The following is a 27,620-nucleotide window of genomic DNA, read 5'->3' as shown; positions in this document are numbered from 1 at the left end:
TGATGCTTTATTTCCAGTGGCAATTGTGATAATTTTTAAGAGGCATGAGACAAATCGTGGAGGAGAGGAGTTTTCTTTTTTTATTGGGCCATCAGAGAAAATATTCTCTGACACTGGAACTCACGGTTACTGTTGACCTGACTGTTTGAGGTGATCTCTGAAGACACAGTAGGAGCTACAGGGATGGCCCCTTCTCTTGTACTGCTTGATGTTCTGCTTTGGGCTGAGAATTCTGGAGCAGACCAACTGGGAGAATTGAGATGCCAGCAGCAGTATGTGGCTGCTTATTCCTATTACAGCAAAGGTCTATCTTTTCATAGAGAAACTATTCTCCTTACATGCAGTAAGCTTTCCATACCATGGCATGAATAAATAGTCTCAGCCAATCCCAGAAGAACTTAAGGTGCCTTACTCCTTAACTCTCCCATTAGCAAGGTAATAATAGCCCATGCTGGAAATGACTATTTTTCTTGCATTTTTGAGAGAGTGTACGTGAGTAAGTCTCAGTTCACCCCATCATGTTCTTTTGTCCTGCTCATACACCCCTACAAAAGGGTAAATAAAAATTTCCTTAAAAAGTAGAAATTATATATATATATATATATATATATATTTTTTTTTTTTTCTAGCAGCACCTTTTGTATATTTATAAACCTTATGCTGCTAGTGTGGTCTATAGTCTATATTGGTATGAAGAGGGCCTGCCTACACCCTCCTTTTCTTCAGTCATCTTGTCATGGTTCTTTCTTCTGCTCCTAGTAACATACCAGTGCACCATGTGTTCTGCAATTTTGAGTGAAATTTGAAAAATAAAATAGTTAAATTTGAAAGTTCAAAAGCACAAGTCTAGCGTTCCTGAAAACAGAAAGGATAATTTTTGTATCCTAAGTAGAGGATTGGCAAAACTGATCGTTCTGTGTAGCAGTTTATGTATCTTAGTCGCATATTATTTACCCTTAAACTTGACACTGAACACTTCCATCCGGCATGCAGACTCTGAAAAGGTTAGCAGTAGTACCTCAAAGATGGTTCCCATTCTGAGAGGCCATGGCTGGTTCTTTATATTAGTTTTTCACTATGTTTAGATATCTGAGGGCAGGTGAGTCCCAGAAGCAGTGAGCATCTATGCAGTAATCCATCACGCTCCCAAGGATCTCTACCTAAGCAAGTTGCTTGGGCTGGGGACCATAAAGGATAATTTGGCCCTTCCCCTGCCCTGGAGTCACCCCTCTGAATTTCCAATGACAGATGCTTCTGAAGGCCCTAATTCTTCTTAAACGTCATGTAATTCAACATCAAAGTTCATATCCAGCTGTGCTCACTGTTGCTTTTTTCCCCCTTCAGATCCAAATCTGTCACTAACTGCATTTTCAACTTTTTCAAGTTCCTAGTGCTTTTGAAGTGTCACTGTGCCTGTGTTCCCTATAGCCTATTCCCTAACCTGCTTTGCACTGTTATCAGGACTGAGAGATCCTTTGTCCCAAATCCTCAAAGGAATATGTCAGTTCTTTCTTTATCCATTTCTGAGACAGCTCTGTCCCTTGGCCTGTGCACTTCTTAATTTACTCTTAACATTCAATGCATTTTTCTATGGGCACTTAAAATTCACTCTTAACTTTCTTCATTTTAATCAACATTCACACAGGGACACTTGCATGTGTCTAGAATTGTCATTTTATTAAAACCCTTTGCTCCTTTACCATTTCAATTACCATTTTGTATAATATCATTTGCATTTGCATGGTACCTTCACCCATAAAAGACAAAAGTTTTTATTCTCTTTTTATAGATGGGTAAAATAGAATCAGAGAGATTAGAAAGATATCTTTACAGCTCAATACAACAATATGGTGTCCAATTCTTCAGCTTAATTGCATTGGGGAAAATACTGTAAGCACCATGGATTGACATGTAAATCAAAGTGATATAAATCAGATCTGAATCATGGAACCTTGATTTGAATAACTGCTTTAATCTTGTTTTGCATTTGCGCTTTTCATCGCTATTCTAAAAATGTTTTCTCTTCCTGGTGTGCATAATCATTCAGACATGTACATTTGCAACTGCACATAGCCTTTTCTCCAGATGGATATTTCTTACTAAGTACTGTTCATATAAGTATTTATTTAAGCAGAAGATTTCACATATATTTATTCAAACTTTATGGTAGAAACTTTGACTTGCATTAGAAAATGATAAACTACATCTTTAATTGTAGTAGATGAGAGATTTTTTTGTTGTAATTTGGAGCAAGCTGAATATATAATTATAGTGCAAAAGATGTAGAAATTGAGATATAAAAATTATGCTGTTGGTAAAACCTTTTTTCCCTATGTATCCAACAGCATAATTTATTAAAATGTATATTAGCATTATATTGGTATTAAATATACTTAGTGAAATGGAAGTTTGTTTTTTCTCACTGTAAGCCATATTTTAGGATTCTAAATAAGCAGTAGAGACATAACAAGTCTTTCAGAGCTGCACTAACAGTCATGTGCCTGCTTCCAAAGAAATCAATGGATGCAAGGTGACCTGTAGATAGTCTTAAAAATCTCCAGAGGCATCTGTTTACAAATGTTCTTTAAAACCTGAGCTGGGGACTTTCAAATTTCTGAAATTAGTTGAGTTCATCCTCAGTTGCTCATGGATTTAGCAATACCAACACAGGCTGTCCTTCTTAATTCAGAATTGATCTCATTACTATGAATGACTTACTTGGAAAAGAAGTAGTTGTTCTCTCTATTCTTGTTTAACTGCAGCACAAAATTATGTGGCCAAATTTTCTGCAGTCATGATAATACTTACAGCTACAAAAATAATCAGAACCCATCCCTTGCTCTGTTATAAAGATATTTAAAAATATATTTAGTCAGTAGCACTTTATATATATATATATATATATATATTAATAAAACAGTTGAGATGACATAAAAATCTAAAACTGTTTCAGCGATTCTGAATATAATTTTAAAAGCAACATTCTTTAACTCATTAAAATGGGTAGGGTGCTTATTATTAATTGAACAAGTTTCTGTTTAGCAGTAAATTATACTAAACGTAAGTCTTAGCACATGGTCGCTCCACACATAATTTCACATTAAACTTTAAATAGTTAAAAAAAATAATAATAATCTTTTTTTCCTCCCTTCCTCCCTTTCCTCCCATCTCTCCCTTTTCTCCCTTCCTTTTTTTCTACTTTTCACAACACTGGGACTTCTTGGAACGTAGCTGGGCTGGCTAGGAGTCACACAGAAATTGAATCCCTTCAGGCTCCTGTGGCAGCTAAACTGGGGGGAAGTGGTGGTGTTATAAAATGGACATGTGATTCTGGAAAGACATATGTCCTAAGTGGACATCTCCACTGCTGGCTTGGTTTGTCCTTGTTCCCCAGGTGTTGGGCTATACGGCCTAGTTACTGAACAGCCCCATGGCACTGCCAAATAGTGGTCAGCTGGAGTCTCGCAAGAAAACATCTCATTGGTTTTTGCCTTTCATTAGTGTTTTCTTTGTCTGGAACAATACAAGTGTAGAAGCCAGGCAAACACCTAATTCACCCCATGATTCCCTTAAAATCCTGGTTGCTTCCTGCAGGCCTGAGGCCTGACCCATGCTCGTGCTAGCCCTGGCCATGGCCTGCCATGCTGCTCCTGCCCACAGCAGGCCAGAGCCGGGGCCTGAGGCATAATGTGGAGTCAGTCAGTGTTACCCTTGTGTTCTTAGCAAGGGCATGGGGGAAATGCTGGCAGTGTAGGTGATCTCCCATGAGCACAACAGTTTGTCGTTGAGTATTGGTCATTGGAAGCATGTTAATCCAAGCAGTATGGGTTATTCATTTGCCCAACGTCATGAGTTTTACCAGACTTCCTACAAACATCTTTTTATGTACAGAAAGGTCGGACTTTAGAAATACGTCTCTTTTTTGGCTCTGTCTGGACTTCTGTATTTTTTTTTGAAGTGCGCTTAAGATGCATGTTGTTTCTCCCATCCAAATGAAGGGCTGCAGGTTGTTGTAGCACCAGCCTGTCTTTAGGAATATCAAAGTGTGTTTTCACCTTCCTGTGCATGAAGACAAAGCACATCTTCATCCCTAGGGCCGCTCATTAGAGACCGCACGACATGGCAAAGCGGAGCTCAGCCTCCTGCCTCCAGGCACAGCTGCCTCCACAGGGCCTTGCTTCCAAAGAGGTTGTTTTATCATTAGGAGAGATGTGTCAAAAGCCCCATTTAACCTTTCATAGTGTAGAGAACAGAAAATGCTTCCCATTGAAGAATATTTTTGCGATGTAAAAATGGTTATGTACAAAGAAAAGTAGACATTTCAGCGTGACAAACTAATAATTATTATTTCAATCCTAACTGGTAATTTTAAATAATTTGCATTTTATTTTAAAGAATGAAGTTTTAAGAGCTTTAAAATAGAAATATTTCATTTTTGAATCAAAGGAAATGTTTCATTATGTTCTTATGTCCTTTTTTTTTTTTTTTTTTTCTTTTTTTTTCCCGCTTTCTACTTTCTTCTAGTTGCAGTTTGCTGCAAATGTGAACACTTGTTTTGTTCCAGGTTAATCCAATACAACTTTTCATTTTGACAGATCTTCAGGCAAATCACAGTATCCATTATTTATACACCCCTGTCTGCTAAAGCAGTAAGTGATATTCACTGCTCACCACTTTAAGGACAAATTGAGGCCCTAATCCTGTAAAGACCTACCTATTTTTATGGGTAGAACTGCTTACTGAGCATAAAGTTAATCATGTTAAGCTTGTAAAGCACTAGAGATCCTTGAATGGAAAACATTAGAGATGTGCAAAGTAGTATTTTGACTTTCAAACACTTCTTTTCTCTGCCTATTCCTTCTGATGGATAGGGAAACTCATTCCAAATGAATTAAAAAAAAAAAAAAAGTTAGAATCTCAGCTATACTTTTTTTTTTTTTTTCATTTTGTGCAGAGATGGTACCACAGCATGTTCGTGATATTAGTGGTATTTCAGTTCACAATAATGTTTGTCTGCTCAATTCAATCCCACTTCAAATATTTTATTTTAATTCTTAGTTTTATAATACCATATGCACAGAATAAAGAGCTGTGCAAACATGTAGAAAATTATTGCTTACCTTAATTCAAAAGATGCTTTGAGTAATGCTTGTTTTACAGTTTTGATAGTTCCCTGTTTGCCCTCCTATCTGTTCTGTTCAGAACACAGCTCTAAGAGTTACCAAACAAACCTAAAGACACTATGCTCTTTGCTAACCCTTTTCTTCACACCATCTCCCACCTGAAATGATTAAGAATATGCCTCTGCTGTAGACTTCACTCAACTTCATAGCTTAGGTGATGCTTTTCACTCTCTTCGTGTATGGAAAAAATATAAATCATACATCAGTTTGAGAACTCTTTTAATTTAAATGAATTTAAAGTAGTGAGTCAGAATGAGGCTTTAAGGTTAGTCTCAGTTTTGACTCAATCAGATCTTGAAATGTGCCTTTCTCAAAATATATTTTAAATAAGAATGGGAAATGTCAGTCTGGGCAATCACAATTCCACCTGGGGCATACTCTTCCTACCTAACTCCTTCCCCTTTGGCTCTATTTTTTTGTTCTCATTTGTCTGCTGTGTATGGGCTGTACTTTCTCACCATCCAATTATGGATGGACTCAGACGCTCACCCCCAGTATACTGCTGCTTTGCTGGGAGCTGACATGAGGCCTAATGTGGCATCATACTTGATAGACACATTGTTGGTAGAGGAGTAAAACAGTTGTTAACAAAATGTATTATTCTCATGCTGGACAAGACAGAAATAGAAATTAAGAGAAAAAGCATTAATCCAGCTGGAAAGTGTGAGAGCCACTGAAAGCTGTAAGCCAGGTGTAAATTCATGCCACCATTCTGCAAAAGCAGCTGGCACGGACAGTATCAGGCAAGTTCTGCAACCCCAGTGTCTCATTTGTGCAAAGCAGGGAAGCTTCAGAACACATCAGGACCTATGCTTTTGTTCAGAGGACAGGACCTCAAGTTTAAGCTTATGTTGGAGCTGCTGATCATTAATAGGGCATTCAAAGGTTAAATTGTGCTCTGGCAACTTAGGTCCTCGGCATGGCTCTAAAGGCTCATCTTTATTGCATCTGCAATTACGCCAGAATAGCCTGACTGGCAGAGGCCCTAGTACACATTCAAGACATGCTGACAGAAAGAATTTTTTGGCTGGTATAGCTGAACAACATTCCTGAATCACATAAGCAAAGACAGCATTTTTCTGCTGACATAGCTGAACACATAGAAGAGCTCTGCCAGCATATCTAAGAGAACTAGAATCATGAATTTATTCTTAAATTTAAAAAATAAGTCATAATTCTTCTAGAAATCTTGAAAATCAGAAGCCAAGTGTCTCTAGAATTATAAAATAAATTTTAAAATTAAATATTATAATTTTAAAATCTCATTATTTGCAATAATGGGGAAGCATAGGTCAAGATTTATGATTTCTTGCAAATAACAACGTTGCTGTTTGATTCATGTGAGACCTTCCCTTGTGTCCTGGACCCAATAAAGTCCATGTAGTTGTATGTGGATAAAAGTGTCAATCCTTTGGTGGAATCAGGGTATGAATGGCATATAATAATTACTTACAGGTCCAAACAACTTTTTTTTTTTTTTTTTTTTTGGTACATTTCAGGAAATAAAAAGAGTGTTGGTACATCATTTCTTAAATACACTTAGAATTGTTTTATTAAGCAACGAGATTTTTAAAATTAAAACTAAATGGTATAAAAATACTTAGCATATCACTGAAAAGCAAACACAGAAAAGAACATTTTTATGTAAGTCCACCAAACATATCACTAGCCACAATCCAGTAAAAATTATCTCATCCCAGAAGGTTAAGAGATTTTTTTTTTTTTTTTTGTCAAGTAAATATTGAAGCAAAAAAGAAATTCAGACATTCAGCTTAGGTATTCATATAAATATATTCTTTGATTTATTAATGAAGATAAGAATCCTGCTAAATTGCTCATCAAAAAGAACTTCAATATCGTTTGTGTGTATTAGCGCCCATATTTTAAAAAGTTAGAAAGTCAATACATGAAAGATGAAAATGACATTACTCGCTAGTCTGTCACAGCAGGGTGACCAAATCTGCCTCCATTAAATTGTCATTGCCGTGTTATCCGATAAAAGTACATTGAGAGGCTGATATAAATGTATACATGAAATAGTTGACCATTATAGAAAAATGTTGATAGTTATCAACTAATAAACACATGCATCAGTGTTCTGCTACAAACCTTAGTCTTCTAATTTAGTGCACATTTCAAACTTGCTGTTTACGGAGTTGAAAGAATTTGTTGCTGACAGTTTTGCCAGTGATGTAAACCCAGGGTATCTTCAAGTTAGTTAACACTGTTATGTATCGTGTACCCACTTTTAGATTCAAGTTAGAAACACTTTTTTCCCACGTAGATTGAATGACATGCAATGTTGCTGACAAGGCACTCAGAGGCAACTATGTGTTAGAATACATAAAACATTTTTAAGCCCAGATTCGCTTGCTCAGAATAGTAAATTCAAATTTTGGCAAAGAGTTGTTTTTTTGTTTGGGGTTTCTTGTAGTTTGGGGTGGGTTTTTTTGTTTGTTTGACAGTTTTTGTGTGTGTGTGTGTGTGGCTTTTTTTTGGTTGGTTGGTTGGTTGGTTTTGTTTTTGCAAATTGTGTGTCAGGAATAAGCATTTCACCCAGTTTAAATGAGGAAAGATATAAATGCTGCTGTTATTTTATTTAAACAGTTAACACAAAATACAAGCAATTACAGCATGGAAGTAATTACACACAATTGACATTGCAACCATGAAATTCTCCAAGGCAGTTCTGCATTCATAACTTTGTCTTACATCTTTTATAACAAAATGTTGTACATGGAAGACACTTTACAAGGAAGTCATTGTCATGACAATAATTTCTTTATGGTACTTCACTATATTTTACATAAAGATATCTGTGTGTGAACTGTCAGGTTAATATATAGATCTCCAATAGAGCATATCTGCTATTCCAGTTTGTGAATATGTGTAAGTAGTGTGTGTGATTGCATATAATACATGATATATTTTAATACCTATATAGATATTCAAATTATTACACTTTAAAAAAAAAAGGGGGGGGGGGGGGGAGAGAGAGAATAAGGAGGGGAGAGAGAAGTAGCATGTCCAAAGAGAAAAGAGAAGCAGCAGAAGAAGCCCAAGCAGAATGCAGTTTTCCCCAAGTTTTGCTGGCTGATATCTTCCAAAAGGTACCATCAATGTTTCCATGTGATATATTGGAAAGTCTGCTGCTAGCATTATAATATATTGGGACCAAAATAATACAAGTGACCCAAACCATTAATATTTTACTTAACTAATGTGCTACAGCTAAAGGCATACTAGGGGAAATGTCTAGCCAGCAGATTTCAAAAATTTTTAATAGAATGACTGGTTTTTGAATTTTACATAGACTGCTATGTCGCCATATCATCAATATTTATGAACACATAAAAGCTGTAAATTAATGAACATATGTGTTCAAGTAATTCAAGCATAAATTTATGAACATATTGAAGTGTACTTAGAGCACCATCTACTGGGAAGTCTGAATTAATGAATGTAGTTTTCCTATTTCTTAGGACAAAAGTACATTTTGTTTTGTAAAAAGCAAAATACTGTAGCAAGATAGTTAAGAAGTGACAAGCGAAGCTTTCTTCAAAATTAAGTGTTTTGCTGTTATCAAATGTAAAATAAAAATGAGTATCAGAGTGAAACTAAAATTTTGAAGACTTTTAGAACATTATTATCCACAAATCAACAAATAATGCAAATTTGCATAACACGTAAGAAACCTTTACACATACGTTTTTAAAGTGTTGTTAGTAATGTCATGGTAGTCCTACATTGGAAAAACTGTTATACCCGGAGTGAAGGCCAAAACTTTATTTTTGATTGATCTATGCACTATATACAGTGAAATAATAACAGGAGGTTATGACTTAACAAATCTTTTTTGGGGGAAGACTTAGAGATAGAATATGGCTTTGTATAAGGAATCCTTCAGAAAGAGAATTCAGTAAGGAAATTTGAAGAAAGGGAATTCAGAAAGGGAAGTCAGAAGATGGCAATATTCAGTAAGGGTAAAATAAAATACTTTGGAACTGTAATACTGTAATTCACAATGAATAATTACAAGGAACTTACATGCTAACTAGTTTGCTGCTTGCACCCACCCCCACCAAAAACTTTTTTCTGATTCTTATCCTGCCATTCATATTTAAGCAATACTCAGTGAAAATCTGAGTGTACTTTGTTTAACGGAAGATTACAATCTGACTTTTTCTGAAGGGGTTATTTTAATGCTTCTGATTTAGTGAAAGGGAAATGTTATAATTCTTTATTTTTACTGTACAGAGAGAAATGTAGAGTACGGTGAAAGTTTATAGTACATGTAAAAGAGTAGCAAAACACTTTTTTGAAGACTATGTGCATCTGTCAGTTTTCTCTGGATGCTTGACAATAGCTAGTAGTACATCTCCCATGGTTTATTTCATAATTAACTTTTATTTCTTCCCGCTATAGACCACCTTGGACAGCATAGACCTTTTGTGCTCAAGGAATCCCCTTTTCATCCTAATATATCATGTGATATGTGTAATAATTGTCTATCAGGCCATGTAGGAATTGTATTCTTAAGAAGACATCGCTGCCTTTAGTTGGCATATTAGGCATGGGCACCACTTAAGTGCAAACCTAGAGGAGTAACTCATAGCACACCATAGCACACCAGGTGGACAAATGTATGTTTTGTGTTCTGAATACTGTACGTACGACCTGAACATACCTCAGGCTGCAGCTAAAGACATAAGTGGGGCCGCACAGTGGGGCCCACAATTTTTGGGTCTAGGACAGAGAAAGTGGCAGGAGTTTAATTGCAGTAAGCATTTGATCAATTTATGCTCAGTTTATGGAAGTTGTTTATTATGACAATGATAACAACAGAAACTTAAGATGGAGAGGGAGAAAGAAATTGCCTTGTGTGACCACTGAAAGATGCTATATTATATGATAACAAAAGGAAAGAGACAAAGAAAATAGAGGTTATTTCATTTCATAGTTACTGGGTTACCTGTATACCTACTGCCCTTTCTGTTTCCTGCAAGATTATGCCTGGGCACTATTTTTTCTCTGACATGGGGAATAATGCAGGTCGACTTTTAGTTGATTTTAGTCAATGCTAAAATCAGCTTTCATGGCTCAGCAGTGGTTATCCACTAGATCTTGCTGTCTTTCAATAGCTGTGGCTGTTCCCTTTAGTAATTTCTGACTTGCTTTAAAGCCCTAAAATTAAATAGCCTACTTAAAGGAGTATTGCTTGATTTAAACAGTTACAGTACAGCAGAGTTAAGAGAGCTGCTTTCCTATAATTCTGCTGCTGTATTCAACACTGATACCACATCAGACACGTTGAGGTACAGTTCTTTATATCATTAATTTATAAAGGATAAAATCCTCAGTTGTTGAGTATACATAAAAATTTGTTCCAACTTCTGTATTTTTTCCTCTATAAAGAAAACTGCAAGTTCTTATGGGTAAAACTAGATGAATTGATTCAGATAAAGGAAGTCACCTGAAGCATTTAATAAAATTTAAAAGGGATTAAAATACCTGCTTGGAAATTTGGAATAGTCTGAGTCATTTGGGATTTGTTGTTTATTTTTTTCCTATTTATAATCCCACTCATTTGGGGTTATTTTTATTTTTGTTTCTTTCATAAAAATGAACTTCTTATGTTGGTCCTTAGAGACATAATTATCCAAGTTTTATAGAATTTTTTTTCTTTGAGTTAAGTCTGACCAGACAGAATTTGGGGGGGTTGGGATATCTGACCTGAAAATATGTCCTTGCAAGTTTACGTGTTGTTTGCAGATTAACATTCTATGCAGACTTCCTCATGCTCATCTATATCAAAGATATGAAGTCTGTTCATCACTGGTTTCTTTATGGGATTGGGAGGAGGTTCAGCTGAATTTGAGACTGGACTGAAAAATACAACATCAAGGACATTGAGTGGACTGATACTACCTGTACACTTTGGGACACAGAAATCAATGGCTCCTTTAGCTGGAAGACCATATAAAGGGAAAACTGTTTTACTGTATCTAAAAATAAAAGGTATAGGAAGACATCAGAAAGGGAAGAGTTAGCAAGAGATTCAGAAACACAAAGGGAAAGTCTGATAAATAGAAAATGTCATGAAAATGAATAGATAGACAGTAGGAGAGGGAAAAAAAAATGAATCTCTACAACGGGAGAAAATAGGGACTGGTAAAAGTTCAAAGAAAACACTAGCTTAACCTCAGTAACCCACTCACACTGGAAGGGCAAAGAATCTCATTTAACATTTCTTAGGTTTCAGAATTCATTGTACTTTGAAAGAATACTCGATAAATTATTTAGACAGTTTCAACTGAGATTGGAAAAATCCCAGCCTGTCAGAAGCTAGGTTAAAAAAGGTTGGTGCTGTATAAATAATTTACTTCTTTGGGGAGGAAAAACCATACAAATGCTAGTGTCTAAAGTGGAGAGGCACTAAACCTGCTGAAGCTTGCTAGCCAGACAGTGAATTTAAGCCAGCACTACAAACCGAGTGTTCTCATTTAAAAGCAGGGGCTATGTCAAAGCTGAAGTTATCAAAAGAAGGTCAACATTAAAGAGTCTACAATAATTCACTGCTTTTATACATTTACACTTTTAGCACTGTGAGCATACCCCTGTTCAAAAAAAATCTAGTGAAAGCTTTTTTTTCCTGTGATTTCTCATGGCAACTAACTAAAGTAAAGCACACTTATCATATCAGTGCTGGGTGTTATTTAATTCATTGGTTTTATTTCTATAAAGCAGGCACCCTCCAGCTTCTTCACTGCTCTCAGCAGATGCTTCCTATTCCAGTCAGAATTGCTTGACATTTCAAGTGAACCCGAGCAAGAGGTTTGTTTATTTGTTTTTATATGTAATAATTATTATTCATCATGTTTATTATAGTACTTTCTAAGCCTAAGCACCATAGTAACAGAAGAAAGTAATATGTAGATATCCTATTACAGCTTTTATTTCTGTAAGTACAAGTGCAGAATTTGGCAACAACAATGCCCTCCTGCTCCAACACACCAGCACTATACAATATTCTAAGTAATTTCACTTGAGTAATATCAAATATATAATGAGCATCAAAGTGGTCCCCACTGCCAGCTCAGCTTTGCTGGCTGTCATGAGACAACATTGCTCCCCAAAGGCACTGTTCCATGAAGGCCTTCTGGCCCCATTCCTTATAGAAATCTACAGAAAGTGAAGTGACTGAGCAGCTTGGGAGAGATAAAACCATAAATGCAGTCTTTGTTGTATTGTTTCTAACCACTACAACAGCCCTCAGATAAATAACTGATCTGCATATCACTTGATGGTGATAGTATCTTTGCTGAAGCTAGCCAGGTCAGGTCTAGAAAACACAGACGCTATGTGGAAAGTCCAAAATATGAACATTTCCTTAATTTTGTGTACAGTTAATACAGGCAGCTTGAAAGGATGATTTACAATATTCTAAGAAGTTTGACTGACATGTATCAGGACCATCTCAGATTTGTGCCTAGCAAGAGAAAATAAATGCTATAGATCTGGTAGGTGATGGATGGAGTAAAGTTCTGTGGAAAGGAGGTTAGTTAGATCAAAGTAGCCCTAAAATTACTTAGTGTGTACCCATACATAAATCTGGAATTCCACTTGCATGCCTGATTAGCTCACTGGTCACAGTTAATGCTATTTTGAGAAGGATGTTCTCTGCAGTTTTCCGACATTTTTCACTCATTGTGCACTGATTTGTGGAAACTGCTAGGATATTTGTATCTCAAAGCTGCTATGTAAACTGCCTTGATATGTGTTGATAGTTATTATGTGGCCCCGTTAGAAAAATATGTATTTAGACTTGATTTTCAAAGTATCACCACTGTGAGAGAGCATGCCATGATTTGGCTGACCTGTGGAGGTGTGTGGGGGGAAGCAGAGTCAGGGCTTTATTAATTCCTGATACACTTGAAAGCATATGGCCCACAGTGTGACAACAACCCCTGAGGGCATGGCTGTGATGCAGCCTTTTGTACACCATCACTAGAAGTATAATGGTTTCTAACTACCTTCAGTGTCCTCAGTATGTTTTTCATTAATTCATATAATTTCAGTCTGTAATATTGATGTGAAGAAATTCCCTTCATTTTGACCTATTAGCCCCAGCCACTCTTCAGAGGCTCTAGTAATGATCTTCCTTCTTACATGTTTTTTTTTTTTGTTTTGTTTTGTTTTGTTTTTTTTTTTTTTTGCGCCAGGTACAGGTGCTAATCCCTCTTCAGACATTACCTAGTAACTCCTCTGAATATTTCAGGGTACCTGGGCTAGAGCAAAGGCAATTGTTTGTTATCCTGTTTGTTATTCTTGCCAGCAGGGTATTCAGCAAAGATTCATAATTCTAACTAAAACTGGGTGTGCCTGAAAAATTGGCTTTAATTTGGTACCTTTATAATTTATATTAAATCTATTAACTGGAAGAGCTTAATGAAGAGGTGATAATAAATGAATTGGCAGCTTTCTCTTTAGAATTTAGGTTTAGTATTTTTACATAACTAGTAGGCAGAACATGTGTAACAGATATATGCTCAAGTTGACTAGAAGCATTACAGATGAAGAAAATGACCACCCTCAGTTATAGCAGCAGCATGTTGATATGGCAGGCATGAAAACAGCTTGTAATGTCATATGGCATTTGTAGTGGGGAGCTAAATGAGGAATAGGAAAGTTGTCCTACTTGAGAGATTTTTCCAAAAAAAGTGTCAAGTGCAGTGAAGAAAATACTGTCCATGATGGAATTCCCCCTTTTTCAATGAACGAGCTAAGTTGCTTCCAATATACAGCAAAGTTGAGTTGGTATTTTGATCATTTGAATAAATAAATAATATTTTTTTTTTAAATAAAAAAAAGCAAACCTCAAAAAATCAACCAATTCTTAATATTTATTGTTGATCAATCTGAACAAGTCTTTATCCTCTGCTTCTCATAGATCAATGAGTTTATCTTGGTTTTATGTATTTACTTATTTTTTTTCAGAGATTTGCCAACTTTAGCACAGTAAGTGGAGAAATAGTTGTAAAAAAAAACATGGAGCAAAAAGAAATGGAGGAATAGTTGGCTTGTTAAATTTGATGTCACTCTTTGCCTTCAGGATTAGCCATCTAATCAATACTTCTGCTCTTTACACTTACTTACATCAGCTACTGGAGAGGAAAAATCACTAGCAGAGCACCAAGGATAAAAATCTATTTCAGTGCCATTTTGTCTTAGAGTGGTAGTCATTATCTGAAATAATATACATATGGCAAAAGAGAGGAGACTCGTAAGAAGCTATGCCTTTTATTAAAGGTGGTGCATACTGTGCTGTTCTGCTAACAGGGTACCCTTATGAGAACGATTGAGGGAACTTCCACTAATAGGAAGTATGGGAAACTTTGGGTTAAATTATCTGTGTAAAAAGTGATGTAACAACACACAAGGTGGGAAGTGTAATTTTTACACTGCTGCAGTATATTACTTTGTTCATAATTTCCTGTTGGCAGTAGGAGGTAAGACAGAGGAAGACAGAAAGGGGGCTGCAGCGTGTGTCCATAGCCTGCCCTGATAAGGTGGCTGTGCCAGGGTGGGTGCCGGGAAGCTTCAGTTTATCTGAACTGACGTGGCCCTTCTTTAACCTGGCACAGCACTGCCTTCCAGGCATCCCACTGGGTCAGCTTCAGTGCCAGTGCCCACAGATGCCAGGGACTGAAACGGAACAAAAAGGCTCAACAGCCATTCCAGAAACATAAAAGATACAAAAAGTATCATAATGATTATGGAAGGGACTTGGCAATACTTGAGAGCACTCCTACCAGACTCAGAGATTACCCCAACAGGGTGCCAGCTGCCCGTGTGGTTATCAGAGGCATAATGATGGGAGCTGGGAGAGGTGTATTTAAGTTGCATTTTGTTCAATTTCTTGCAGGACTGCATAACAATATTGACCTCTGCCGAATGCCCTGGCCATGTAGCAACACACGGCGCAGTAACTAGCACGCCATGGCCTTGTTGCACGCTCATTCTGCATGGCCATGCCAAGGAGAACCATGTGTGCCAGGCGGCCTCCGAGATGGCCGGCCAGCAACGGAGGTCCCCCACGGCTGCCTTTTGCATGTCAATGGTAGGACCAGGCCTATGGGCTGGCCTCCATCGCACTTGCACCAGAGTAACGATTGAATTCAGACCCAAGTAAGCCCACTGACCTCAGCTGCGTTTCTCCAGTTCATGCTGATGCAGCCAAGATTGGGTGTGACCTCTGTGTGAGATGAAATATTACTGGTTGAGTGTTCCTCCCTTGCGTTCATCCGCAGCCAAAGGCCTATGATGGACAGTCCTATGCTAATGAGGTCAGGGAAAGAAAGATAACTGAGGAAGGAAGAATTAGTTGTGAGCACAAATTTTCTATAATTATGAGAAAAAAGTGGACAGTATTTAGACAGAGATGGATCTGACAGACATACTATATATACATGTAGACCTAGACATTTATACCCATGATTTCATTTTTCTTCCATTGAGATCAAAAAACTGTTATCCAAATAGTCATTTTTCTGTCTTTTTGAACTTTGTTTCTATAAGAATGTGTTCACCTTCTTTCACAGCAATGATTTGCATTTTTAATTTGAAAAAATGTCTGAAATATTGTATAACCTTGAAAATGAAATGCAACATTTTGAGAATTTGATTTGTCACTCTATTTCCTATTGTGAAAATATCTGAAATCTTTGAAATTTGAGATAAAAAATAAATTATATAATTTCTTTGTGAAAGAAAAATTCAGATTCCACATGCTGATCAAGCCTTATCCCTTTGTGACAGCCTCTTACATAGATGATGGCAAACAAACATGGCTAGTAAATGCAATGTGAAACATTTGCAGATCATTTATGCATAGCTGCTTAACGAGTGTCTAGGAAGACTGAAATATAATTCAGATAGCACCTGAGAAGAACTGACTTTCTGAAATCTCCACCATCCCTCCAGAGCTGCTTTGGTCTAGATTTAAATAGATATTTCTGGTGTTGTTCAGTTTTTAGATGCTGCTCATCTTAATGCATCTTCTTTTACAACTCCCAGAAAAAAGAAATGCTGCAAGTGTACAAATCATTGCTGTTTGAAGAGAATGTAATGTAACATTATCTCTACATCCTTTTTATACTATAAAAGTGCTGACAGTACTTTGATGTGGAAAGGATGAGACGCAGCAATCTGAGGGACTGTATAAAAGGAACAACATGCTTTAAGCTGGAACTATGCAGAGAAACACAGAGTGCAATGACAGTTTCACACATCTAATTTGATTCCTTCTTTACACCACAGTGGAATCATTGAACTACAGCCATCTGTTAATGAGAAGGCAGTCTTCTAAGCAGAGGTCATCTTTCTCCCATATTTTGTAATATTCATTCCATAGCAGTTACAAACCCAGCCATTATCTCCTTTTCTTCCACATCATTTTGTCTTTGGCAAGTTTACTGTCACATAGAAATAAAATCAAGAGCAATGTCTGCTTTTTGCAGTTGACAAGGAGAAATTACTTCTAGAGACAGGGAAATTATTTATAATTATTCCTAACAGAAGGAAAAGATACAAAGACCTCTTCCCCTCAAATAAAAAATAAAAAAATGGAATACTTTAGTTTCAAGAAGGAGTAATACTAGAGAGATGCTCACAAATTTTTGCAGCAAGTGACTTGCTGTGTGGGATCACATTTTGATGAAACCAATTCAAGATGGTAAATGTTGACTACTATTGTCAAGGTCAAGAAATTTAAAGATGAGCACAACTATTTGCTCTACCAGAAAACCAGATAGCATACTTTACACACTTGGTCAAGTTTCATGTTTAAAGGGGTTAGTGCTAAAAGGAACAAATTTCCAGACTACACCACGCTGCAAAGCCCATGTTAGTGACTGTGGTACAGAGGACTGGGGAGGGAGCTCTTCCTTTCCATTTTGTGAATTTGTCACTACCACATAAGGGAGCTGCTATGCAAGGCAGATGCTGTTACCCCTCATTTGAAATTATTTTGAATTACTTGTCATGGGCATGGAGTTCACTGATAAGAATATATTTTTTGCTCTTTTTTATGTGTTTATATGCATTTGAAGTGATCTTCCGAGGACAACAAGTCAACGTGTGGAACTGGAGGATCATTACCATCAGGGAAAGAAATTTAGCTGTTGATGTCAGTCAAGTAGTTCTTCAGTAGTGTTTAATTTATTGAGAAATCCTCATTTTCTGAAGCACAACAAAACAAATAGTGGGAAATTTCTCTGCTCTGAAGACTTTCACGCAAAAAATGTTCCTTTCACTCAAAAAACTGTAGCATAACTATCATGCACCTTTTTAGCACCTTTTAATGAACCATAACAATTTCTACTTTTCCTTAAATAATACGATATACTGTCCAGCCATCAGATTGGACTGAGTATCATCATTTCCAGGAAGATCTGTAGTTGAAATTGTCCTGGCTGTATGTGGTGAGTAATCCACTGGTAGCTTTTGATTATAATTAACTACACTTACAAAACTAGCTTGCAGACTGAAACCAGTGATTAATTTTCCACAACCCCCCCTAAAACTAGTGCTAAATATGGAGCACTGTCTTGCAGTACAAAAGTAAAATGGTATCTTGGGACAAATGCATGCAACTACTTTCTCCATCAAGAAGTTGACCATCCAGTCTCCATCAAGAAGGAAAGGAAATCCTTAGATTTCCCATCAATATGCATCTCTTTGTCCATTTTTGCTTGGTTTTGCTGATTCCTGCATTTTGTATGTAGCTACCCATGGCAATTTCTCCATCCTTTTATTTTCTTTCCTTTTTACTCATGACTGCTTGCTCTCTGTAGTACTAATAATATATTAAATTAAATACTGCACTGAATATGAAGGTTAGTCAAGGAATTCTTTTTTTTTTTTTCCAAGTGGCATCCTTTTCTGTTATCATGCCCTCTCTGTCTTAACTTTCCCCTCTCCCTCATGTTCTCTTTGAATGTAAAGGCTCATTGAAAAACTATCATTTTGTAATTTCAAAACTATGCTTTTAAAAAGCTACCCTTGAGGATGATAAATTTACTAGATAATATGATGATGATTCCTCACTTTTTAGCAGTTGTGGTGCTGCTCACCAACTTTTATGTATTACTTCTAAAAAGTTGTGATGACTCTTCATACTTTAAAAAAAAACAAACAAAAAAACACACGAAAGTATTATATCACTTCAGGTTATTAATTCTGCCTCTGTGAGATTTAGAGATTATTCATGATTATTTGCGTGTGTGTTTATGTATTTTAGGAAAAATGGCTAAGAGGCTTGTTACACATATTTTTATGGCTATGCTGTAGCTAACGCTGTTTCTTGATTATTCTCTCTTTGTTCTTCATCACTTCATGCCATCTTTCTTCTCTGCTTATCCACAAACAAACAAACAACCATTGCTTCCTGCTGTCTCCTGGACTGCCACCAGTTGTCCTGATGTCAACTGGCAAATGACAAAACCAGCCTGGCAATGAAGAAGCTCATAAAGAAACAACGTTCTGCAGCCCCAGCAGACGGCGCGTCCTTCATTCCTTCAAGATGCTAGCAAAGACATTCACTTCAGCAGAGGTCTCCATATGGGAAATACTGGAAGAATTCAGTCATTTAGCTAACTTTGTTAGTGGGCATAAAATAAGGAAAACAAACTGTCTTTCACCTGTCCTTCAAACCAACATCTGCTGAGAAGACTTTTTTTTAGAGATTAATGCAACGGTGAATAAGATAATTGACTTAATTGTCTTAAACTGCCCCTCCCTAAATAGGAGCTCTTGGAGGCACTGTTTCCTCTAGAAAAGAAGAGAGAAAAGCCAAGAAAAGCAAAAGACTTCTGAAGAGACTTCTGTTCTCAGAATTTAGTTTCCAACAGCGATACACAGTGATACTGTAGAGAATGACACAGAAGTGACAGAAGCATTATCAGCATGTTTTTAGCTATGAAAACTCCTCAGTTTCAAAACTGAAACACTCAAGGTAATTCATAACTGAAGCTGGGATGCAGTGGAACAATGTATTAGGGAACTCATGAAAGGATTTCAACAAGTAACATCTTATTATAGCTGTAGATAGGAAGTAAGGAAGAAAAATCCATATTCCTAACAAGTGGTGTGGTAGGAAATAGGAACGTTTTTTGCTTAGGGAAGAGTAGGAAAAAATAGGAATACATTTAATTTCCTAGAATATCTGTGCCTGAAAGAAGAAATTCTAAAAATAACTGATTAACAAGACATTATTTAACCTATTAATTACAATACAAGCAAATTAACAATGATCAAATGCTTTAAACAACAACAACAAAAATAAACAAACTAACAAAACCAGACCACCTTCAAAAAGGTTCAAAATGTTCAAAATGAGACCACCTTCACATTTTAAGATCATATCAAAAAAGATTTTTAAAAAGACATCTGCAAAGTAAACCCAGTTTAAAGCTGAGTCACAGTTTGAAGGACTCCTTCTCCAGGTAAGAATTAAGGAAAATGTGTTTGCAAAGCTGAATAATTTTATTGTTTTGACCTATGCTCTTTTTTTAGAACTACTGAATCTTAGGTGCATTGAACAGGGTGAGTGTTTGTGCTTATTTTCAGTTACACTAATCAAGGAGGCTGTCTGTCCTTGCTTTAACCTACTTTCTCTGCTGAAGTCATTTTGCCTCTTAAAACCCATGGAGATTTGAGACACAAAGCCAGTTTATTTCTACAGTGGCCGCTCTTTGTTCAGAAATATTGCCAAAGGCTTATTTGGAAACCTTTTTCATAGGAGATATGAACATTTGTACTTTGCAAAGATTGTAAGGACTCAACTCAAAATAGAAAGTACAGCTAATAACTGCAAGATGACTTTTCTGCCTCCCTTCAAATTTAACATGTTAGGAGAAATCATATATATATATTAATATATATCAGTTATTAAAGCATAGCATGACTCTAGGTATTGATATAACTGTTGCTTATAGTTTTATTGCTTATAATGATATAATGTTGCTAGTTATCTGTTCTACATAACATTTTCTGGAATGGACCTGACTTCATATTCTGCAGCAAAATGTTACAGAAGCTACCATGTTTGCATATGCTTTAGTGCCTCATTTTACGCCTGAAAATGTAGAAGTCTTTTCACCATGATCAAAAAGGGACCTTCACAACTGCACATTTTGAAACAAACAAAATCTCAATTTTCTGTTTTTACTTATTTATTAAAAAAAAATAAAATAATAATCAAGTATGTTCCCATTATGAAGGGATTCTCCCATCCCATTGAGAAGGGATTCTGCCCTTCTGAAGATCCTGCCCATGTCATCATACAGTCTGTATGTATTTAGACCATACAGCAAATCTATTCTGGTATTCCTTTTAAAAAATGTTTTCAATTTGTTATTTGTAAAAGGCCTTCATGAAAACAACAATGCATTCAGTTTTGCGTTACTCCCTGTTCTGCATATTTGTCCTGGTTCTCACAGGTCTTCTAATTTGCAGGCCATAATGAAACTAAATCATCAAATACCAATAAAATATTCTAGATCCTAAAGCAGCTATATCACAGCCCTTTGGAGAAACAGAGCCATATGCCATAGGAAAGCCAGTGCCCATTTTTAGCACAAGCAATGCTGAGATACAAATCACATCACACAGAGTCAGAGTTAATTAAGTCAGGCACCTACTGCTTGCCTATAGTTTGCAATAGCTATTAATTTGAAGGTCTGCTGTAGTGCTAAGAAAAGGTAATTAAAATATGTAACAATTTGTGACATGATGAACATATTTCTAAAGGGGCTTGTTATGATGTCTTCTTCTGGATAATACTGTTCTAAGTACAAATTTAGACAATATATCGTAGTAATTTAAAGGGCAACAAATGTTAACAGATCTTATCTCTCTCTTTAGGTAAGGACAAGAGATCATGCTATGGAATACTCAGTGTGCAAAAACACTACAACTGCTAAAACTATCAAAGGAGCATCAACATTTTGGCATTTATTTTCATTATTTTGAACGCACAATTTTGCCAATTACTGTGTTTCATTTTGTTTTGTTTTTAAATAATATATATTTTTAAACATGCCAAGTCCACTAAATTTTATTTAAAATCATACCGACTTACATACGTACTGTCACTGCCATTACAAAGTCCTTGTATTTATTTATTTACAGCAACTTTACTTATTGACTGAAATATCTTCTTTTCTAGATTAAAGTGCTGTCTGTTCATTACATACCACCTGAAGAAGTTTTGATATAGGAAGAAAAAAGACAGTCTGGAAAATGTTCATTAATGTTTTGAAGTGGGCCACACATTCTGATACTAAGAATGCCCACAGACGCATTGTCCATAATGTTGCTGCTTTCCAATGAAGTCAGTTCCCTCTATACTTGCTGCTTAACTGTTAAAGCCTTTCTGACTGTCTTCTTTCAAGGTCTATGTTTTGCTGTAATATCTACTTGTTTGTTGGGTTTGGGGTTTTGACTTTGGGTTTTGTTGTTGTTCTTGGTTTTTGTTTGGTTGGTTTTGTTTCTGTTTTTGAGAATGTTGATTTCACATAGTGAAGAGATGCTCTTTACTATTATTAAAGTATTAAAGAACGTTTGTATCACATTTTGCACAAATCCTAATACATACTACAACACTAGTTAGCTGTTACAAAGGAATTAAATATTTTAATACAAAGATGCCTAAGCTTAGAATTTCATTGCTACTTTTCTTGTTACTATAATTTTTTATTTTATTTTTTGATTAGATAACTGTTCTGTTTATAATAAAGTTCTCTGTGAAATTCTGCAGGGGTTCTTCCCAGCATTGTTACTGTGTTTAAACTCAGAAGATATGATATTTTCAAACAACCTTCTAAACTTTTTAATCTCTGTTGAGATGAATTCCCATAGCTGAATAAGCCCCTAGATCCCTGAGTTCCAAGGGGCACTCACTATCCTGCCAAGTGCTGGATGTTCTGTGATGGCATTAGAACCAAAAGGTTTATCAACACAATGAAGAAATTCAGAAGAATTAATTAGTACATGTTTTTAATGTTTCAGGTCTATTAAGCATAAGGTAAACTGTATATGGCCAGGTCCTTCCCAGTACATTATGATGATACCATCTGTGCTGAAGTATTTATGCTTCAGTCTCACATGAGATTCTTTGTGAGCACTCAGACAGCATCTCTCCCTCTCCATTGCTGAGGGGGTGAAAGATGAGCACAACACCCAAATGCCAATTCAGCAGCTGAGAAACCATTGTACTAACTTATCCTTTAGTTAAAGGCTTGTGTGGCTGCTTCTGCCTGATGAAGTAATCAGATAAAGTACAACAGGAAAGCAAAAGAAAGAAGAGGGGATATATATATATATATTTCCTTTTCTTTTAGGTTAACTATTTAGAAAGATAAACTATGGGGAAAAGCTTGAAAAAGCAAGTTGAATGGCCTGTCCACCTAGCCACATTTTTAGAAGCATGCAATAATTAACACATTGGTCCTTAACACGGGATAAAATGTAGCTTGAATTTATGATATGAATAGAGTATTTTTGTTTCTGATATCTTTACAGTCATGTTTTGTTCAAAGAATAAAATTTGGGTATAAGTATATATCAAGAGTTAAGTAGGAGAAGCTTATCAAATTCACAAAAAACCTTTGTATGCTTATCAAAGAATGCAGACAGAGCCCCCCAGCCACCACCCAACCCATCCCACAACATGGTCACCTGATCGAGGCAGGCAGGGCAGAAGAAATGTGCACTCCTCACACCCTGCTGCAGTTTCTTCGCGCAAAGCAATCACCTGGCACCATGCGTGGTGGCCCCACTGAGGGGCTCTGCTGCCACAGCTCTGGAGAGCAATGGAGATTTTCTTTTTTCTTAGAGGAGGTTTTTCATTAAAAAAAAAAAAAAAAAAAAAAAAAAAAGGAATAAAAACATAATTGAAAGGGTTTTAGTTGCTAAAAATTGATTTTAGTTGCTAAATAAGCTAAAGCTGCCAAATGATTGCACAGCTGAATTGATGGTAGCGCCTCAACATTTCATGCAGATTTATTCTAACTTCAGGAGTTGGCTGTAGTGTGCCACCTTGGTTTGGTGAACTCCCATCGCTGTGGAAAAGCCCCAGTGTTCCTCTGAGGTACGTAGGTATGAGGTGAAATAAGGACATGAAAACACCAGGTGACACAGAGCAGGGTGAGCTGTGCCTACAGTACTGCCTCTGCCTTCAGTCCCCACCACTTAGTAGGAATGACTTTAAAAAACAAGCAAACAGACAAACATTAGCAACACAGATGACCAAAACCTGACAGTTAAATAAATAAATAAATAAATAAAGGCAAATTTGCATTTCCTGCTTGTCCATTTTCTGAATGTTTGTGTATATATTAATTTAAGAGTAGGAGGTGCCTGAAGGGATAGGCATTGTTTACAATCCCAAAAATCTGTTACAAGACACCATTGTCACAAAATTAAAGGAAAGGAAATCCTAGCATACAGACTAGGACCCTGCTTTAAACAGGAGCTGGGTACATTTTTTCTACTGTGAGAAACAGCTGAGAAACTGACATTAAAAATAATAGAAAATAAGTGTGATGTGTTTTTCACGTGGCAGAAAACTGTGCGTAAGTTCTCAGTCTGCTCATCCCTACTCACTGAGCCCCTGGGGATAGCTCTGCTTGATGAGCCTTCAAACCAAGCTGGGAGTCTGCTGGTGCTTCCGTGAACAAAATAAAATTTGTGGTGGAGCCTTGTGAATATCACTCATGGTACTAAAATGAGGTATATTATTCAATTACTATTGTAAATCCCTGATCTTCCAGCACTTATTAAAAAGTAATGATGACAGCATTAGTCAGATCTCTCTGAAACAGGTTTGTATATGTGATGTTAGAGTTTCCTTCTTTCTTTCTCTCTCTATCCTACCTATTGATTCTTAACATCCTGTAGCAGGCATTGCTGCTGCCACAAAAAGTTGATAGCAGAAGGTATTGCATGGCCGTATCCTGCTCTGCTTCAGAACAAATCCCGGTTCATTTTCTGAGACCTCTTTGGATGGCTAGGCCCAGCTAACTTATCTGACCTTGTACTGAAACCTAAGTGGGTGTATTTCTTGTGTCACTGAGGTGTGGAGTAACATCCTACAGCTGGTGCACTGTGGCAGCTGCCTGGAGTTACCATCTGAGCCTTGCACAAAATTGTAATTCTACAGCATGCTAAAAGGTCACACTGATTAGCTTTAATGGGAGCTACTTGTGTGTAGATGTCTTATTCCAAATAAAGCAGGTAGGGAAACCAGTATCCAATTCATCATTCTATGATTAATTAATGAAGCAGTGTTAACTGCAAATGGTGTTTGTACTAAGAATCAGCTACTGGGTGAGGTATTGGGGCTGCTACATTTGCTTTTCCAGTAGTATTGGATACTTTCAGTGAGCATCTACATGCAAACCTCTGTTCTTTGCTTGTAGAAAAATAGGAGCTGATGGAGCTGTGACTGCTCGCACCAGGTGAGGAGCCAGTCCAGGGAATGTAGCATGCAGATGATTTTTAACTTGTATTATTTCAAGCACAGTAACAAAAACTGCTAAGGGAAAACAATTTGACTGTTTTTCCTATGGCTTACTAATGGCGTATTCATGCACAACATTAAGCTGCTGAATATGAATGTGTTGGGCACATTATCCTTCCTCCCTTTGTGCAAGTTTCAAAGATATAATTATGTTTAGTTTAATTGCTATTAGTCTCAGTTGAATTGTCACTGGTTTCTGTATTTTCAGTATGTAGAAATCTATATTTTAAATTTGTACCTTATCTGAAGGTACAACTTCTCAAGCTGATTTAATTTTGTGTGAATTGAATGTTATTTTATTCTAAGGTCTAAGATATCATTTGGGGCATATATTTAAAAAAAAAAAAAAAAAAAAGAAGAAGAAGACAGAAGCATTCAATGTTGATATACACAAAGATAATTGACATGAGTTAATTCAGATAGCAGAAGCAATGTGATCATGTTAGCCCATCCACAGAGCTGTGTTAACCTGATGAAACAAGGTATAACAGAGCAGATTTACCCTTAGAGTGGCTGTATGGTTTCTGGTACCAGATTTAGTTCATTTAGAGTTACCTTTAGCTTGTGCATCTCCACTGCACTGTGCAGCAGACATGCCCTGAGGTATCTCAGAAATGCATATAAACACATATGATAAGTCTCCAAAGAGAGCTCTACATAAAGCATGCTCATGCAGTTTCTTCCAATGTATGTTTACATAATAATGTTCATGAGCTTCTCCAGTGTTTTGAGTGTGTGTTTTTTTTTGTTTGTTTGTTTGTTTTTAAGGTATATAGAGTCACTAGGTTAGGAGTTCTTTTTTTCTTTTTGTTTGTTTTCAATTGCCAGACTTTCCATAACCATGCTCCATTAGAGTTGCAAGGATTGTGATTTACATTGGGATAGAGATAAGAGATCCCATCCACCTTGTGCACTTATGGACTAGCTGCTTGGCTCCAGCAGGGTGATCAGGGCTGCTACACTTAGCTACATGGCTTCGTCCACCAGCACAGAAAACCAAATGCTTTCCAAGCAATTGAAGAGGCCCACGCACTGAGCAAGAAGCTGTGAAAGACACCAAGCAAGAAGAGATGGATGAACTCCTGCTCCTTTCTAGAAGTCAGAAACCAGGGCCTTGACCCTACCTCAAGCTCTGTATACTTGGGACCTTGAGTGTAGGGGCTTTGAAAAAGCTGGTCTCTGGTATTCAGCCTGTGCTGCTGTCTGCTCTTTCAAGCCTTCATTGGGGAAGTGCAGGCTTGGGAGATGCGTGTCGTTTCACCTTGCTAGAATTGAAACCTACATCTCCTAAAGCATGTCCACAAATAAAAGACGATACCCTCTATAAAACTGAAGGTGTTCTCCACTCATCCTGATGAAGAATTCAAGGGTGACACTCTACAGAAAAGGGACTGCAAGATGAGAAGGCCAGAAAAGTAATGAGCAGATGGTGGCTTCATTCTGTAATCTGATAATAAGAGCATCAAAGTGGGAAAAGAAAAAGGGAAACCTCACTGCACTGCAGCTATTCAGTATTAACCTGTCCTTTCCCTTTCTTGTTCAATGAATTCCATCCTTCCAGTCCCTTCTCTGCTTTTCACATTTAAGCAGAGAAATTGAATAGTACAATTCATGGGAGGACACAGTCTCCCTGTGTCATTCAGCTGCTTTCAAAACATAAGCTCATTTCTCAGGGGTAATTATTTGACTCCCAGTGGCTGCACATCAAAGCAGACTGTTTGTTTCCTGGTCTCATCCTCAGACTCCCTCTGACAGGGATGCTCAGGTCTCGTTATTTGCTCTCTCTCAGCACATTCAGAGGGACAGCCTGAGTGATGGTACATGTGCCACCAGCCACGGGAAGCCCTTCTTGCGAGATGGTGCTGTCACGTTGATGCCATATGCCTTTTTATTTGATGGCACCTGTTTACACAGCATGAGTCAGGAAAAAAGATTCCTTTCCCAGCAGAATGGGAAATCAGAGAGAGCTCACGGGTACTAGTCCCTGCCAGCAGGTGATGTAGTTGCAGTGAGTTCATGGTATATCTAGTGAAAGCGTTTAATAATATTGTCGGAGTCTGTATAACCACCCAAATAACATTGTGTTCTCGCTATACTGTGTAGGCACCACAGTTGTGAATCAATTTAAAAGCCAAAGAATCAAATTATTTGATTAATAGCTAGCTGTAAGAAGAAACACACACATGTACTTTTCCAATTATTATTTTTAAAATATTTTATCCCTGTGTTTGTTTTTTATTAGGGTTTTCTTATTTTATTAACTTTTCTTCTTAGAATTACAAAGTAAATGAAAGAGTTGACTTCTATGACATTAAGTAAAAGCAGCTATTCCCTCTGCAGTGAAGAATGCTTATACCTGGTATGATTCACAGTTTAAAGATACTGGTCTTTGGGGAAAAAAAATGCAAACAGGTTTGCATTCACTTTGTAAGCACTTCACAGAATCACAGAATTGTAGGGGTTGGAAGGGACCTCAAGAGATCGTCGGGTCCAACCCCCCTGCCAAAGCAGGTTCCTAAGAGCAGGCTGCCCAGGTAGGCGTCCAGATGGGCCTTGAATATCTCTAGAAAAGGAGACTCCAGAACCTCCCTGGGTAGCCTGTCCCACTGCTCTGTCACCCTCACCATGAAGAAGTTCTTTTGCACATCAGTGCGGAATTTCCTGTCCTCCATTTTGTGGCCATTGCCTCTTGTCCTGTCCCCACAAACCACTGAAAAGAGGTTGGCCAAATCCCTCTGTCTTCCACCCCTCAGGTATTTATACACATTGATGAATTCTCTTCTCAGTCTTCTTAAGGCTCAACAGGTCCAGGTCTCTCAGCCTTTCCTCCAGGCCCCGTATCATGTTTGTGGCCC

At 37.1% G+C, this 27,620-nt stretch overlaps 3 long non-coding RNA genes across 3 annotated transcripts in view; all 3 read left to right on the top strand.

Annotated features, from left to right (window-relative positions):
* The window catches only part of LOC137858716 (uncharacterized), a 175,155-nt gene extending 159,266 nt beyond the window's left edge, over positions 1–15,889 (top strand). The window contains exons 2-3 of the long non-coding RNA XR_011097945.1: positions 11,928–12,017; positions 15,109–15,889. This is a non-coding gene — a long non-coding RNA (uncharacterized lncRNA). The remainder of the gene's footprint in view (positions 1–11,927; positions 12,018–15,108) is intronic.
* A 1,677-nt stretch (positions 15,890–17,566) lies between these two features.
* On the top strand, positions 17,567–21,752 carry LOC137858321 (uncharacterized). The gene is made up of 3 exons (XR_011097645.1): positions 17,567–17,665; positions 18,656–19,687; positions 21,108–21,752. It is a non-coding gene; the product is annotated as an uncharacterized lncRNA (long non-coding RNA).
* Positions 21,753–24,239: 2,487 nt separating this feature from the next.
* Positions 24,240–26,954, top strand: LOC137858323 (uncharacterized). Its single transcript, XR_011097646.1, has 2 exons — positions 24,240–24,703; positions 25,594–26,954. It is a non-coding gene; the product is annotated as an uncharacterized lncRNA (long non-coding RNA).
* The last annotated feature ends 666 nt before the right edge of the window (positions 26,955–27,620 follow it).

The sequence above is a fragment of the Anas acuta genome, chromosome 6 (genome assembly GCF_963932015.1).
Source record: "Anas acuta chromosome 6, bAnaAcu1.1, whole genome shotgun sequence".
NCBI lineage: Eukaryota > Metazoa > Chordata > Aves > Anseriformes > Anatidae > Anas > Anas acuta.
This window is presented reverse-complemented; position numbering and strand designations above follow the sequence as displayed.